The sequence below is a fragment of the Triticum aestivum genome, chromosome 4D (assembly GCF_018294505.1).
Source record: "Triticum aestivum cultivar Chinese Spring chromosome 4D, IWGSC CS RefSeq v2.1, whole genome shotgun sequence".
Classification (NCBI taxonomy): domain Eukaryota; kingdom Viridiplantae; phylum Streptophyta; class Magnoliopsida; order Poales; family Poaceae; genus Triticum; species Triticum aestivum.
In genome coordinates, this window is record NC_057805.1 from 365,724,179 (window position 1) to 365,739,513 (window position 15,335).

The following is a 15,335-nucleotide window of genomic DNA, read 5'->3' on the forward strand; positions in this document are numbered from 1 at the left end:
TAATGTCAGGAGCTGCTGTCTGAGGAATTGAAGCTTCAGGTTCTTCAGCAGCGGTTTGATTCTCCATTTCTTCAGCTGTTGCAGCTGGAATTTCTTCAGGAATGGAAAGGAGAGAAGTTTGACGTCCTTCAGATCCCATTTGAATTTCTTCAGTTTGCACAAGGGACTGAGGAATTGGATGCAGAGGCATGGTGAACGGTGAATTGGGGTGAAGTTTTTCCCAATAGTCATCATTCAGCACATGCGTAGTTGACCCAATGTCCACGTCTTCTTCCATTTCTTCAACGCCCGCCTCTTCAGTTGTGAACTGAGGCATATGTGATGATACCAGTGGGGTGGAAGGGATATCTTCCACTTCAATTTCTTCATCCAATTGCTCTGAAGAAGCAGCAGAAGGATTTTCTTCTTCAGTGTCATCTGGAATGACATATTCTTCACCAAACGGAATGAGCTCCTTTGATGGCACCATCGGGATCGGAACAACATCAATTGGATTAGTGAAAGAGCTCGTCAAAGTCCTCACTTTCTTGGGAGCGGAGGACTCTGTAGAGGTTGATGCTTTCCTTTTCTTCACAGCTGCCTTCTTTGCAGCCTTCGTTTTCTTCACTTTTGATGCAGAAGGAAGAGTGATATTATTCACCTTTGATGATTTGGCAGGAGGAGCAGATGAAGTAGGTTCAGTTTCTTCAGGAACGACTGATGCAGTCTCCCTGGTATGCTCAATTTCTTCAGGCGCGGCAGATTCTTCAGTTGGCCTGGGTTGTTCTTCAGGTGCAACATTGGTGGTTGCCCTGGCATGTTCTTCAGGAGCTGGAATTTTTTTAGCAGCCCTGGTACTCTCAGTTTCTTCAGCATCTTGAGTTTCATCAGTTGCGCTTGCGGTTTCTTCAGTTTGTTGAGCAGATTCTGCAGCCTGAGGAATTTCTTGTTGTTATGGTGCTGCAACGTTAGGTTTGAGGTTCTTGGCAAGCTTGACAGATCTGACTTTGGCACCTAGCCAGTCTGCATGATATGTGTCAAATTCATCATTGAGACCTTTGATCTCCTTTTGCATATTAACAAGTTCTTCAGGAGACATGTTCAGAACGTTGTTCTTCAGAAAACGCTCTTTCTTGTAGTAAGCCTTTTTGACCTGTCTGGCCTTCTGAAATTTCCATTTCTCTTCGCCGATGAAGGCATTCAGCATGTGACTTTGACCAGGAGTGAGGTTCAAGTCAGGCATTGGAGTGTTGGGATCTTTATACCATAGATCAATAAAGTCCAGGATCTTCCTTGGATCCAGCATAAGCGGCACAGAACTGCCTTTGGCTCTAGCGGCCCTTTCTTGTCTGTCCATGATGATTTCAGCAAGTTCTTCATCATCAGCTTCATCGTCATCAGACGGAACTTGGAACGCGACTTGCTTCTTATGAGGACTTGGCCTTGTTCCACGTCCAGCGGTGGTTTTGACCTTCAGCAAGGTTGGACCTGTTGAGGACTGAGGTGGAGCTGAGGAAGATGTAGATGCTCAGGAAGCAATTGAAAAACCTGCAGTCCATTGACACGATGCAAGGTGCATAGGTGTTGAGGACTTTGTGGCAACAGCTGAGGATTTTGTGGCAACATTGGGGATTGGCACTGCCATTGGAGAAGTTGCCTGAGAAATTTGCCTTGAGGGCTTTGACGTTGAAGAACTTGGCCGTGAGGCCATTTCTATTGAGGAACTCGACTTCACAGTAGATTTCTTCGGCATAGACTTCTTAGGCTTACTGGCAGAGGCCTCAGCAGCAGCAGCTTGAGAATCCTCATTGAATTTCTTCACTGGTTCTTTTGCAATTTTAGCCAATTTAGCTTGGCGCTTAGCCCATTCTTTTGGAAAGTCCTCACCACGCCTGATGCTGGTGGGATCAGCCTTTTGGCTAGCAGCCAAAGGAGGTCTAGGACATGGAGGGTTGACAACGAATTTCTTCATGTACTTTGGAGTAACATAGCGGTATTCCCTCCATTCCTTCGCCCATCTCCTCTCAATTCTCTGGATACGCACTTTGCGCTGATTCTTATTCTCTTTGCCATGAGTTGCTTCATCCGGTGTACAATATTCATCATAAATATCCTCAGGGATTTCAAACGCAGTGTTTGTCTCTGGCCTCTTGCCTCCCTTCTGAGGTCTTTTCGCATCTGCCATTTTCCTCACTTGAGGACTTTGAACTTTGGATGTTTCTGAGGAAGTGTGCAACTTATCTACGAGGAACGCTGCAAATGAGTTAAGTTGATGAGAACCTAGTGATTCAGCAGCGAACATTTGTACCTGTGAACAGAGTATAGGTGCGAAGAATTTCGAGAGGTCATATGCGTTCTCAATTTTTTTTCAAAAGTATCAAGTTTGAGGAATTTGACCATAGGTGTCTTGAGGAATTTCACTAAGCATTCTTGACTTAGGTTCCAGAGTTGTATAGATTTGAAAATCCACACAACTGAGGAATCTTGAAGAAAAACATAGCTTAGAGAAATAAATCAAGGTACAGAAGCATCTGGGTGTTTAAGGAGTGGGAAGTTGAAGAATAAACACCTTTTGAAGATTTTCTGGAGATCATAAGAATCAAAGTAGGGCAGTAAAATCAGATTTTAATTACCCTTGAAGAAGAACACGACGAACTGGGAGTGGAGTTGGAGAAGTTCGTCCATTCAAATCTCCCACGCCCTAACTTGGCGGCGAGAGACAACTACGGCGGCGGCGAAGTGAAGATTTCCGTGACGGGCGTGAGTACGACATCGACGAGGTCGAGGCAGTGAAGCTCTTCCTCACCGGCGACGATGAAGTGTAGTGGCGATGCTAGGTCTGAGAGCTCGAGCGAGATTGAGGTCGAGCGGAGTAAATGAGGTCTGAGGAAGGGAAGGGGTATTCATAGCCGCAGTGAAAAACTGCTCGTCCGAAGATTTTGGACGAACATGCCCCTGACCCTTACTATTCTAACAACATGTGTCACCCATGTACAGAGAGGTGGAGATCGTGGGGGATCGTGGGTGAGTTGTTTAATCCATCGTGGGATGCGGAACGGTTTGAGCGGCAACAACCAAAAATTTGAAAGGAATATTTTAAAGTTTCGTTCAGAGATTCTTCAGCTATCAAGGACACATTGAATATTTTGAATGAATTTCAAATAAAACCCACATGAAGAATTTGTGAATCGACTGGGTTGAGTTTAGCATACAGGGGGAACGGGTCCGATCGCATTCACTCAGAGGAAAATCAACTTGAAGAAATAGCAATAAGTGAATGCTGTTGAGGACATTGAAAAATCAAATATATATAGATATGGTCAACGAAGAACGCCAGTCGAAAAGCTGAAGAAATTCCAAAGATAAAAAAACTGAAAATTGAAGAATTTGATAAATGAAAAAAAACTCAAATTTGAAGATTTTCAACTTTGGTTGGTGGCGTTACCCACCGTATAAGAATGATGATTTCAGACACCGCGTACAATTGTCGTAGGGCTCTGAGAATCAAATTCTTCATTAATTTCTTCACACTTAGAGGGTTCGTCTTCATTGATTGAAGAAAAACGTTACTTCGTGTGTTGCACATCTAAGTCATCACTTTTGCATAAGTGTTAGGATGTGTGTTCTTTCAAAGAACATTCTAAGATTATAAGATATTTAGCTCACACTGCAACTTGCTAAATCTCTTCTCATCCAAGGGCTTTGTGAAGATATCCGCTAGCTGTTCTTCAGTCTTCACGTGATCGACGGAGATGTGAGCAATCTTGATGGCACTATCGTTGTCGCAGTAGAGTGGCATATTCTTCATATTGATGCCATAGTCCTTGAGGGTTTGCTTCATCCACAACAATTGAGCACAGCAAGAACCAGCAGCAATGTACTCAACTTCAGCAGTAGAGAGTGATACGCAGTTCTGCTTATTCTAGGACCAACATACTAAGGATCGTCCGAGGAAATGGCATATGCCTGATGTTGACTTGTGATCCACTCGATCACCAGCATAGTCAGAGTCGAATATCCAATGAGATCAAAAGCCGAGCCCTTGGGATACCATACACCAAGTGTTGGAGTGTGAGCTAGATATCGAAGAATATGTTTCACAGCCTTATGGTGTGATTCCTTCGGTGTAGCTTGAAAACAGGCACACATGCAAACACTAAGCATACTATCTGGCCTAGATGCACATAGATACAATAAAGAGCTAATCATGGAGCGTATACCTTTTGATCAAAGTCTATACCATTTTCATCAGTGCATAGATGGCCATTTGTGGGCATAGGGATTTTGACGCCTTTGCAATCTTGCATGCCGAATTTCCTCAGCACATCCTTGAGGTATTTCTCTTGAGATATGAAGATGTCATTGCATTGTTGACGAATTTGAAGACCTACGAAGAATTTCAATTCTCCCATCATAGACATTTGATATTCCTCACTCATCATATAGGCAAATTCGTCACCGTAACATTGGTTAGTACAGCCAAAGATAATATCATCCACATATATTTGGCACACGAATAATTCATCATCGTAAGTTTTGGTGAAAAGAGTTGGGCCAAGTGAACCGGTTTTGAAGCCTTTCTTCATGAGGAATTCCTCCAGCGTATCATACCACGCCCGAGGGGCTTGCTTGAGGCCGTAGAGGGCCTTGTTGATTCTGAAGACTTTGTCAGGATGCTTAGGATCTTCAAAACCTGGGGGTTGAGCAACATATACTTCTTCCTCAAGCTTACCATTGAGGAATGCACTTTTCACATCCATTTGATATAAGATGATATTATGATGGTTAGCATAAGCAAGCAATATGTGAATAGCTTCAAGTCTAGCAACGGGTGCAAAAGTTTCATCGAAATCAATTCCTTCAACTTACGTGTAGCCCTGAGCTACAAGACGAGCCTTATTCCTCACCACTTGGCCATTTTCGTCTTGCTTGTTGCGGTAGATCCACTTGGTATCTATGATGTTATGCTTGCGAGGATCTGGTTGCTTGAAAAGTTCCTACGCATTGTTGAGGTTGAATTGATGCAATTCCTCTTGCATAGCTTGAATCCACTCAGGCTCCAAAAATGCCTCATCAACTTTGGTGGACTCTGTGATAGAGACGAAAGCAAAGTGCCCACAAAAGTTAGACAAATGTGAAGCTTTTGAGCGTGTGAGAGGGCCTGGTGCGTTGATGTCGTTGAGGATTTTGTCAATATGCACTTCATTTGCTACGCGAGGATGAGAAGGTTGACGACTTTGATTGGGCTCAGCATTTTCTTTAGAGCCATTTTCCTCAGATGCACCAGGATGATTTTCTTCATGATCCGGAATAACTTCTTCAGCAGATTCTTCAGTAGGTATCACATCCTCAGTAGCCTTGAACTTGATGGATTCCTTAGGAGACATTTCATCTAGCACATGAGGTAGTTGCTCTCTTTGCGAGCCGTTAGTTTCATCAAACCGCACATCTATAGTTTCAACAACCTTGTTGTGATAGGTGTTGAAGACTCTATAGGTGTGCGAGTCCTTTCCGTAACCAAGCATAAAACCTTCATGTGCTTTCGGTGCAAATTTAGAATTGTGATGAGGATCTCTAATCCAACATTTAGCACCGAAGACTTCGAAATAACTCACATTGGGTTTCTTGTCAGTTAGGAGTTCATATGAGGTCTTCTTGAAGAATTTGTGAAGATATACTCTGTTGATGATGTGGCACGCAGTATCAATAGCCTCAGGCCAGAAGCGACGAGGCGTCTTGTATTCGTCAAGCATAGTGCGAGCCATCTCAACAAGAGTCCTGTCCTTGCGCTCCACGATGCCATTTTGCTGAGGAGTGTATGCGGCAGATAACTCGTGAGTAATACCAAGTTCACCAAGATAGTCATCAAGACCAGTATTCTTGAACTCGGTCCCATTGTCACTCCGGATAAGCTTGATCTTCACACTGAAATTCGTCGAGGCCCTTGAGGAAATTCGTTTGAAGATTTCCTGCACTTCAGTTTTGTGCATAATAATATGCACCCATGTGTAACGAGAATAATCATCAACAATAACAAAGCCATATAGTGATGCTGCATTTGTTAGTGTGGCATAATGAGTACGGCCAAAGAGGTCCATGTGAAGCAATTCAAAAGGACGAGTGGTAGTCATGATAGTCTTCGAGGGGTGCTTGGATCTGGTCATCTTTCAAGACTCACAGGCCCCACAAAGATGATCTTTGAGGAATTTGACACCCTCGATGCCAATGGCGTGCTTCTTCTTCGCGAGTGTATGTAAGTTCCTCATGCCAGCATGACCTAGTCGTCGATGCCATAGCCAGCCTTCTGAAGCTTTTGCAAGTAGACATGTGGCAGGCCATGGTCCTGCAAAGAAATCAACAATATACAAGTCTCCTCTCCTAAATCCTTGGAAGACTTTGGAATTGTCAGATTCCACGAGCACAATGCAACGATATTTTCCAAAGACGACAACCATATCAAGATCACAAAGCATTGAGACAGACATGAGGTTGAATCCGAGGGGGTCGACAAGCATGACTTTGTCCATGTGTCGATCCTTTGAGATCACAACCCTACCTAGACCCAATACCTTGCTTTTTTCCTTTGTCAGCACAGGTGATATGCTTCAGATGCGATGGATATAACACATATTCCATCAATAAGTTCTTGTCACCGGTGATGTGATTCGTACATCCACTGTCGAGGACCCACTCAGTAGCTTTGGGTGTTTCATCCTGCAGATGAATTGGTACATCTTACCAACTCATATACTTCATCAGTGAAGAATATGACATCAAATTCATCAGACAGAATTTCATCTAGCAGTACAATAGATATAGCAGTATAAGGACGTGAGAAATAAATATTCATTTCTTCATGATTAGCTTGCGTCCTTTCAAGCATATTCAGGTCTCCAGCAAATTCTTCAGACGTTCAAGTTCATCTAGAGACCTGACCCTGCATAATAGATTAGTTCTATTTCTTCACCACCCACATCTGGAGGGGTGGCAAAGAGTTCATCATTCTGTGAGCTCCATAAGAGAAAGGTGGCATTGAAGCCAGAGCACTTCGTTTGACAAAAGAGGGGTTAGAGTATGTAAGCAGAGAAATTCTTCGAAGACTTAGGAACATAATGATTTGAAGAATAATGTACACACTAATAGCTCTTAGATTTTCCCTGCGAAACAGAAGCGTTAGCACGATGATGTTCATATGAGGATTTGGATCCACGTGAGGAATTTGATCCATATGCGGAATTTGGTCCGTATGAGGACTTGGATCCATTTGAAGCCTTTGGTCCATATGAAGAATTTGATCTAGGGTTGCTATTATTCACAGGTGGTGTCATGAGGACATTCACCTGAAGACTTTCAAGGCACCTTTTGGGAACCTAGATTTTCTTCATAGGGGGACCGCTCCTGCAGTTAGTTCCAACATATCTAGCAAATACTTCACCATTCTGATTTTTGAACAGTTTATAGTTGGAGTCAAATGACTCATCAGATGAATATGGAGATTCACATCTAAAGCCAGATAAAGTGGATGGATCTACATGAGGTCCTTTTGCAGCAACCCATGAGGTTTTGAGATACTGCTCAGGTTTCCAGTAGGTCCCATCTGCATTGAGTTTCCTCTCAAAGGCAATACCCTCTTTCCTAGGGTTCCTATTGAGGATCTGCTTCTTAAGCACATTGCAAAGAGCCTGATGCCCTTTGAGGCTTTTGTACATGTCTGTCATATACAATTCCTTCAACCATGCATTATCATCAGTGATACTTATGGTATCCTCAGATGAGGAATTTGTGACCATAAAAATAGTTGAAGAATTTGCAGCAATAGAAGCATTTGAACTTTCAGGTGAAGAATTAGCAGATTCTCATTCAATGCATTTCAAACATGGTGGAATGAATTCATCCGAGCAGAACTGGTCTGTTGAGCAAGCAATGTATCGTTTTCCTTCTGAAGATCTTCATGACTCACCCTTAGCTTCTCAAGATCTTGCTTTCTTTGAAGAAACTCATAAGAAAGCTTCTCATGATCGGGTAAGAGAGTTTCATGACGACTTTGAAGGTTATCAAACTTAGACTGTAGTCGCTGAAGATTATCAGTCAGAGTTTGAGTTCGATCCATTTCCTCACCCAACAGGTCATCGATTTTGTCTAGCAAATTTTGAACTTTTTCCAAAGCTTTTTGTTGTTTCACGGCAATATTAGCAAGTTTCGAATAGCTAGGTTTGAGATTTTCATTACATTCACCCTCACTTGATTCAGAGGAGGGATATTTGAGTACCTTGGCACCTTTTGCCATGAAGCAATAGGTGGGAACAAAGTCATCGTTGCCATTGTCAGCAGTGTTGGAGTCGACATTTTCTTCACAGTTGAAGATGAACATGCTGATGAAAGCAGTAGCGAGAGCTAGGCTAGCCACACCAGAGTCTGACTCCTCATATGCCTCCTCTTCCTCATTTTCCTCAGATTCAGCTTCATAATCTATTTCCTTGCCAATGAATGCCCGAGCCTTTTTGGAACTGCTCTTCTTGTAAGATGAAGACTTTGAAGATTTTGATGATGAGGACAATCTTCTTCTTCTTCGAGTAGTCTGAACTATCATCCTTGTACTTCTTCTTCTTTGATTCCTTTGCCCACTGAGGACAATCAGTTATGTAGTGACCAGGTTTCTTGCATTTGTGGCAAGTCCTCTTCTTGTAATCACGGGATGAGGAATCTGATCTCGTGTCATCACCTCTTGAAGATTTTCCAAAGCGACCACTGTTGGGGAACGTAGTAATTTCAAAAAAAATCCTACGCACACGCAGAATCATGGTGATGCATAGCAACGAGAGGGGAGAGTGTGTCCACGTACCTTCGTAGACCGAAAGCGGAAGTGTTAGCACAACGTGGTTGATGTAGTCGTACATCTTCAAGATCCGACCGATCCAAGTACCGAACGCACGGCACCTCCGAGTTCAGCACACGTTCAGCTCGATGACGTCCCCTGAGCTCCGATCCAGCAAAGCTTCGCCGGAGAGTTTCGTCAGCATGACGGCGTGATGACGGTGATGATGATGCTACCGACGCAGGGCTTCGCCTAAGCACTGCTACAATATGATCGAGGTGGATTATGGTGGAGGGGGCACCGCACACGGCTAGGAGAGATCAACAGATCAACTTGTGTATCTAGAGGTGCCCCCTGCCCTCGTATATAAAGGAGCAAGGGGGGAGGCCGGCCGGCCCCTATAGGCACGCCAGGAAGAGGAGTCCTCCTCCCAGTAGGAGTCCTCCTCCCAGTAGGAGTCCTCCTCCCAGTAGGAGTAGGACTCCCCTCTTTCCTACTCCTACTAGGAGGAGGAAAGGAAGGGGGAGAGGGAGAAGGAAAGGGGGGCGCCCCCCCCTCTCCTAGTCCAATTCGGACCAGAGAGGGAGGGGCGCGCGGACCCTACGGGTTCGAGAACTATGTAGACATGACTGGAACACGTCTCCGGTCAATAACCAATAGCGGAACCTGGATGCTCATATTGGCTCCTACATATTCTATGAAGATCTTTATCGGTCAAACCGCATAATAACATACGTTGTTCCCTTTGTCATCGGTATGTTACTTGCCCGAGATTCGATCGTCGGTATCTCAATACCTAGTTCAATCTCGTTACAGGCAAGTCTCTTTACTCGTTCCGTAATACATCATCCCGCAACTAACTCATTAGTTACAATGCTTGCAAGGCTTATAGTGATGTGCATTACCGAGTGGGCCCAGAGATACCTCTCCGACAATCGGAGTGACATACCCTTATCTTGATCTATGCCAACTCAACAAGTACCATCGGAGACACCTGTAGAGCACCTTTATAATCACCCAGTTACGTTGTGACGTTTGGTAGCACACAAAGTGTTCCTCCGGTAATCGGGAGTTGCATAACCTCATAGTCATAGGAACATGTAAAAGTCATGAAGAAAGCAATAACAGTAAACTAAACGATCAAGTGCTAAGCTAACGGAATGGGTCAAGTCAATCACATCATTCTCCTAATGATGTGATCCCGCTAATCAAATGACAACTCATGTCTATGGTTTAGTAAACTTAACCATCTTTGATTAACGAGCTAGTCAAGTAGAGGCATACTAGTGACACTCTGTTTGTCTATGTATTCACACATGTACTAAGTTTCCGGTTAATACAATTCTAGCATGAATAATAAACATTTATCATCATATGAGGAAATAAATAATAACTTTATTATTGCCTCTAGGGCATATTTCCTTCAGTCTCCCACTTGCACTAGAGTCAATAATCTAGATTACATAGTAATGATTCTAACACCCATGGAGTCTTGGTGCTGATCATGTTTTGCTCATGGAAGAGGCTTAGTCAATGGGTCTGCAATGTTCAGATCCGTATGTATCTTGCAAATCTCTATGTCTCCCACCTGGACTTGATCCCAGATGGAGTTGAAACGTCTCTTGATGTGCTTGGTTCTCTTGTGAAATCTGGATTCCTTTGCCAAGGCAATTGCACCAGTATTGTCACAAAAGATTTTCATTGGACCCGATGCACTAGGTATGACACCTAGATCGGATATGAACTCCTTCATCCAGACTCCTTCATTCGCTGCTTTCGAAGCAGCAATGTACTCCGCTTCACATGTAGATCCTGCCACAACGCTTTGTTTATAACTGCTCACCGTTCAATATAAACACGTATCTGGTTTGCGATTTAGAATCGTCCGGATCAGTGTCAAAGCTTGCATCAACGTAACCATTTACGATGAGCTCTTTGTCACCTCCATAAACGAGAAACATATCCTTAGTCCTTATCAGGTATTTTAGGATGTTCTTGATTGCTGTCCAGTGATCCACTCCTGGATTACTTTGGTACCTCCCTGCTAAACTAATAGCAAGTCACACATCAGGTCTGGTACATAGCATTGCATACACGATAGAGCCTATGGCTGAAGCATAGGGAACATCTTTCATTTTATCTCTATCTTCTGCAGTGGTCGGGCATTGAGTCTTACTCAACTTCACACCTTGTAACACAGGCAAGAACCCTTTCTTTGCCTGATCCATTTTGAACTTCTTCATATCTTTGTCAAGGTATGTGCTTTGTGAAAGTCCAATTAAGCGTCTTGATCTATCTCTATAGATCTTGATGCCCAATATGTAAGCAGCTTCACCGAGGTCTTTCATTGAAAAACTCTTATTCAAGTATCCTTTTATGCTATCCAGAAATTCTATATCATTTCCAATCAACAATATATCATCCACATATAATATTAGAAATGCTACAGAGCTCCCACTCACTTTCTTGTAAATACATGCTTCTCCAAAAGTCTGTATAAAACCATATGCTTTGATCACACTATCAAAACGTTTATTCCAACTCCGCGAGGCTTGCACCAGTCCATAAATGGATTGCTGGAGCTTGCATACTTTTTTAGCACCCTTTGGATCGATAAAACCTTCAGGTTGCATCATATACAACTCTTCTTCCAGAAATCCATTCAGGAATGCAGTCTTTACATCCATTTGCCAAATTTCATAATCATAAAATGCGGCAATAGCTAACATGATTCGGACGGACTTAAGCATCGCTACGGGTGAGAAGGTCTCATCGTAGTCAACTCCTTGAACTTGTCGGAAACCTTTTGCAACAAGTCGAGCTTTGTAGACAGTAACATTACCATCAGCATCTGTCTCCTTCTTGAAGATCCATTTATTCCCGATGGCTTGCCGATCATCGGGCAAGTCAACCAAAGTCCACACTTTGTTCTCATACATGGATCCCATCTCAGATTTCATGGCCTCAAGCCATTTTGTGGAATCTGGGCTCATCATCGCTTCCTCATAGTTCGTAGGTTCGTCATGGTCTAGTAACATGACCTCCAGAACAGGATTACCGTACCACTCTGGTGCGGATCTTACTCTGGTTGACCTACAAGGTTTGGTAGTAACTTGATCTGAAGTTTCATGATCATCATCATTAGCTTCCTCACTAATTGGTGTAGGTGTCACAGGAACCGGTTTCTGTGATGAACTACTTTCCAATAAGGGAGCAGGTACAGTTACCTCATCAAGTTCTACTTTCCTCCCACTCACTTCTTTCGAGAGAAACTCCTTCTCTAGAAAGGATCCATTCTTAGCAACGAAAGTCTTGCCTTCGGATCTGTGATAGAAGGTGTACCCAACTGTCTCTTTTGGGTATCCTATGAAGACACATTTCTCCGATTTGGGTTCGAGCTTATCAGGTTGAAGCTTTTTCACATAAGCATCGCAGCCCCAAACTTTAAGAAATGACAACTTTGGTTTCTTGCCAAACCACAATTCATAAGGAGTCGTCTCAACGGATTTAGATGGTGCCCTATTTAACGTGAATGCAGCCGTCTCTAAAGCATAACCCCAAAACGATAGCGGTAAATCAGTAAGAGACATCATAGATCGCACCATATCTAGTAAAGTACGATTACGACGTTCGGACACACCATTACGCTGTGGTGTTCCGGGTGGCGTGAGTTGCGAAACTATTCCGCATTGTTTCAAATGAAGACTAAACTCGTAACTCAAATATTCTCCTCCACGATCAGATCGTAGAAACTTTATTTTCTTGTTACGATGATTTTCCACTTCACTCTGAAATTCTTTGAACTTTTCAAATGTTTCAGACTTATGTTTCATCAAGTAGATATACCCATATCTGCTCAAATCATCTGTGAAGGTGAGAAAATAACGATATCCGCCGCGAGCCTCAACATTCATCGGACCACATACATCAGTATGTATGATCTCCAACAAATCTGTTGCTCGCTCCATTCTTCCGGAGAACGGTGTTTTAGTCATCTTGCCCATGAGGCATGGTTCGCAAGTACCAAGTGATTCATAATCAAGTGATTCCAAAAGTCCATCAGAATGGAGTTTCTTCATGCGCTTTATACCAATATGACCCAAACGGCAGTGCCACAAATAAGTTGCACTATCATTATCAACTCTGCATCTTTTAGCTTCAATACTATGAATATGTGTATCTCCACTATCGAGATTCAAAAAGAATAGACCACTCTTTAAGGGTGCATGACCATAAAAGATATTACTCATATAAATAGAACAACCATTATTCTCTGATTTAAATGAATAACCGTCTCGCATCAAACAAGATCCAGATATAATGTTCATGCTCAACGTTGGCACCAAATAAAAATTATTCAGGTCTAAAACTAATCCCGAAGGTAGATGTAGAGGTAGCGTGCCCACCGCGATCACATCGACTTTGGAACCATTTCCCACGCGCATCGTCACCTCGTCCTTTGCCAATCTTCGCTTAATCCATAGTCCCTGTTTCGAGTTGCAAATATTAGCAACAGAACCAGTATCAAATACCCAGGCACTACTGCGAGAATTAGTAAGGTACACATCAATAACATGTATATCACATATACCTTTGTTCACCTTGCCATCCTTCTTATCCGCCAAATACTTGGGGCAGTTCCGCTTCCAATGACCAGTCTATTTGCAGTAGAAGCACTCAGTCTCAGGCTTAGGTCCAGACTTGGGTTTCTTCTCCTGAACATCAACTTGTTTGCCGTTCTTCTTGAAGTTCCCCTTCTTCTTCCCTTTGCCCTTTTTCTTGAAACTGGTGGTCTTGTTGACCATCAACACTTGATGCTCTTTCTTGATTTCTACCTCCGCAGCCTTTAGCATTGCGAAGAGCTCGGGAATCATCTTATCCATCCCTTGCATGTTATAGTTCATCACGAAGCTCTTGTAGCTTAGTGGAAGTGATTGAAGAATTCTGTTAATAACACTATCATCCGGAAGATTAACTCCCAGTTGAATCAAGTGATTGTTATACCCAGACATTCTGAGTATATGCTCACTGACAGAACTATTCTCCTCCATCTTGCAGCTGTAGAACTTATTGGAGACTTCATATCTCTCAATCCGGGCATTTGCTTGAAATATTAACTTCAACTCCTGGAACATCTCATATGCTCCATGTCGTTCAAAACATCGTTGAAGTCCCGGTTCTAAGCCGTAAAGCATGGCACACTGAACTATAGAGTAGTCATCAGCTTTGCTCTGCCAGACGTTCATAACATCTGGTGTTGCTCCTGCAGCGGGTCTGGCACCTAGCGGTGCCTCCAAGACGTAATTCTTCTGTGCAGCAATGAGGATAATCCTCAAGTTACGGACCCAGTCCGTGTAATTGCTACCATCATCTTTCAACTTTGCTTTCTCAAGGAATGCATTAAAATTCAACGGAACAACAGCACGGGCCATCTATCTACAACAACATAGACATGCAAAATACTATCAGGTACTAAGTTCATGATAAATTAAAGTTCAGTTAATCAAATTATTAAAGAACTCCCACTTAGATAGACATCCCTCTAATCATCTAAGTGATCACGTGATCCATATAAACTAAACCAAGTCCGATCATCATGTGAGATGGAGTAGTTTTCAATGGTGAACATCACTATGTTGATCATATCTACTATATGATTCACGCTCGACCTTTCGGTCTCAGTGTTCTGAGGCCATATCTGCATATGCTAGGCTCGTCAAGTTTAACCCGAGTATTCTGCATGTGCAAAACTGGCTTGCACCCGTTGTATGTGAACGTAGGGCTTATCACACCCGATCATCACGTGGTGTCTCGGCACGACGAACTTTCGCAACGGTGCATACTCAGGGAGAACACTTGTACCTTGAAATTTAGTGAGAGATCATCTTATAATGCTACCGTCGATCTAAGCAAAATAAGATGCATAAAAGATAAACATCACATGCAATCAATATAAGTGATATGATATGGCCATCATCATCTTGTGCTTGTGATCTCCATCTCCGAAGCACCGTCTTGATCACCATCGTCACCGGCACGACACCTTGATCTCCATCGTAGCATCGTTGTTGTCTCGCCAACTATTGCTTCTATGACTATCGCTACCGCTTAGTGATAAAGTAAAGCAATTACAGGGCGATTGCATTGCATACAATAAAGCGACAACCATATGGCTCCTGCCAGTTGCCAATAACTCGGTTACAAAACATGATCATCTCATACAATAAAATATAGCATCATGTCTTGACCATATCACATCACAACATGCCCTACAAAAACAAGTTAGACGTCCTCTACTTTGTTGCTGCAAGTTTTACGTGGCTGCTACGGGCTGAGCAAGAACCGTTATTACCTACGCATCAAAACCACAACGATAATTGTCAAGTTAGTGCTGTTTTAACCTTCTCAAGGACCGGGCGTAGCCACACTCGATTCAACTAAAGTTGGAGAAACTGACATCCGCCAGCCACCTGTGTGCAAAGCACGTCGGTAGAACCAGTCTCGCGTAAGCGTACGCGTAATGTCGGTCCGGGCCGCTTCA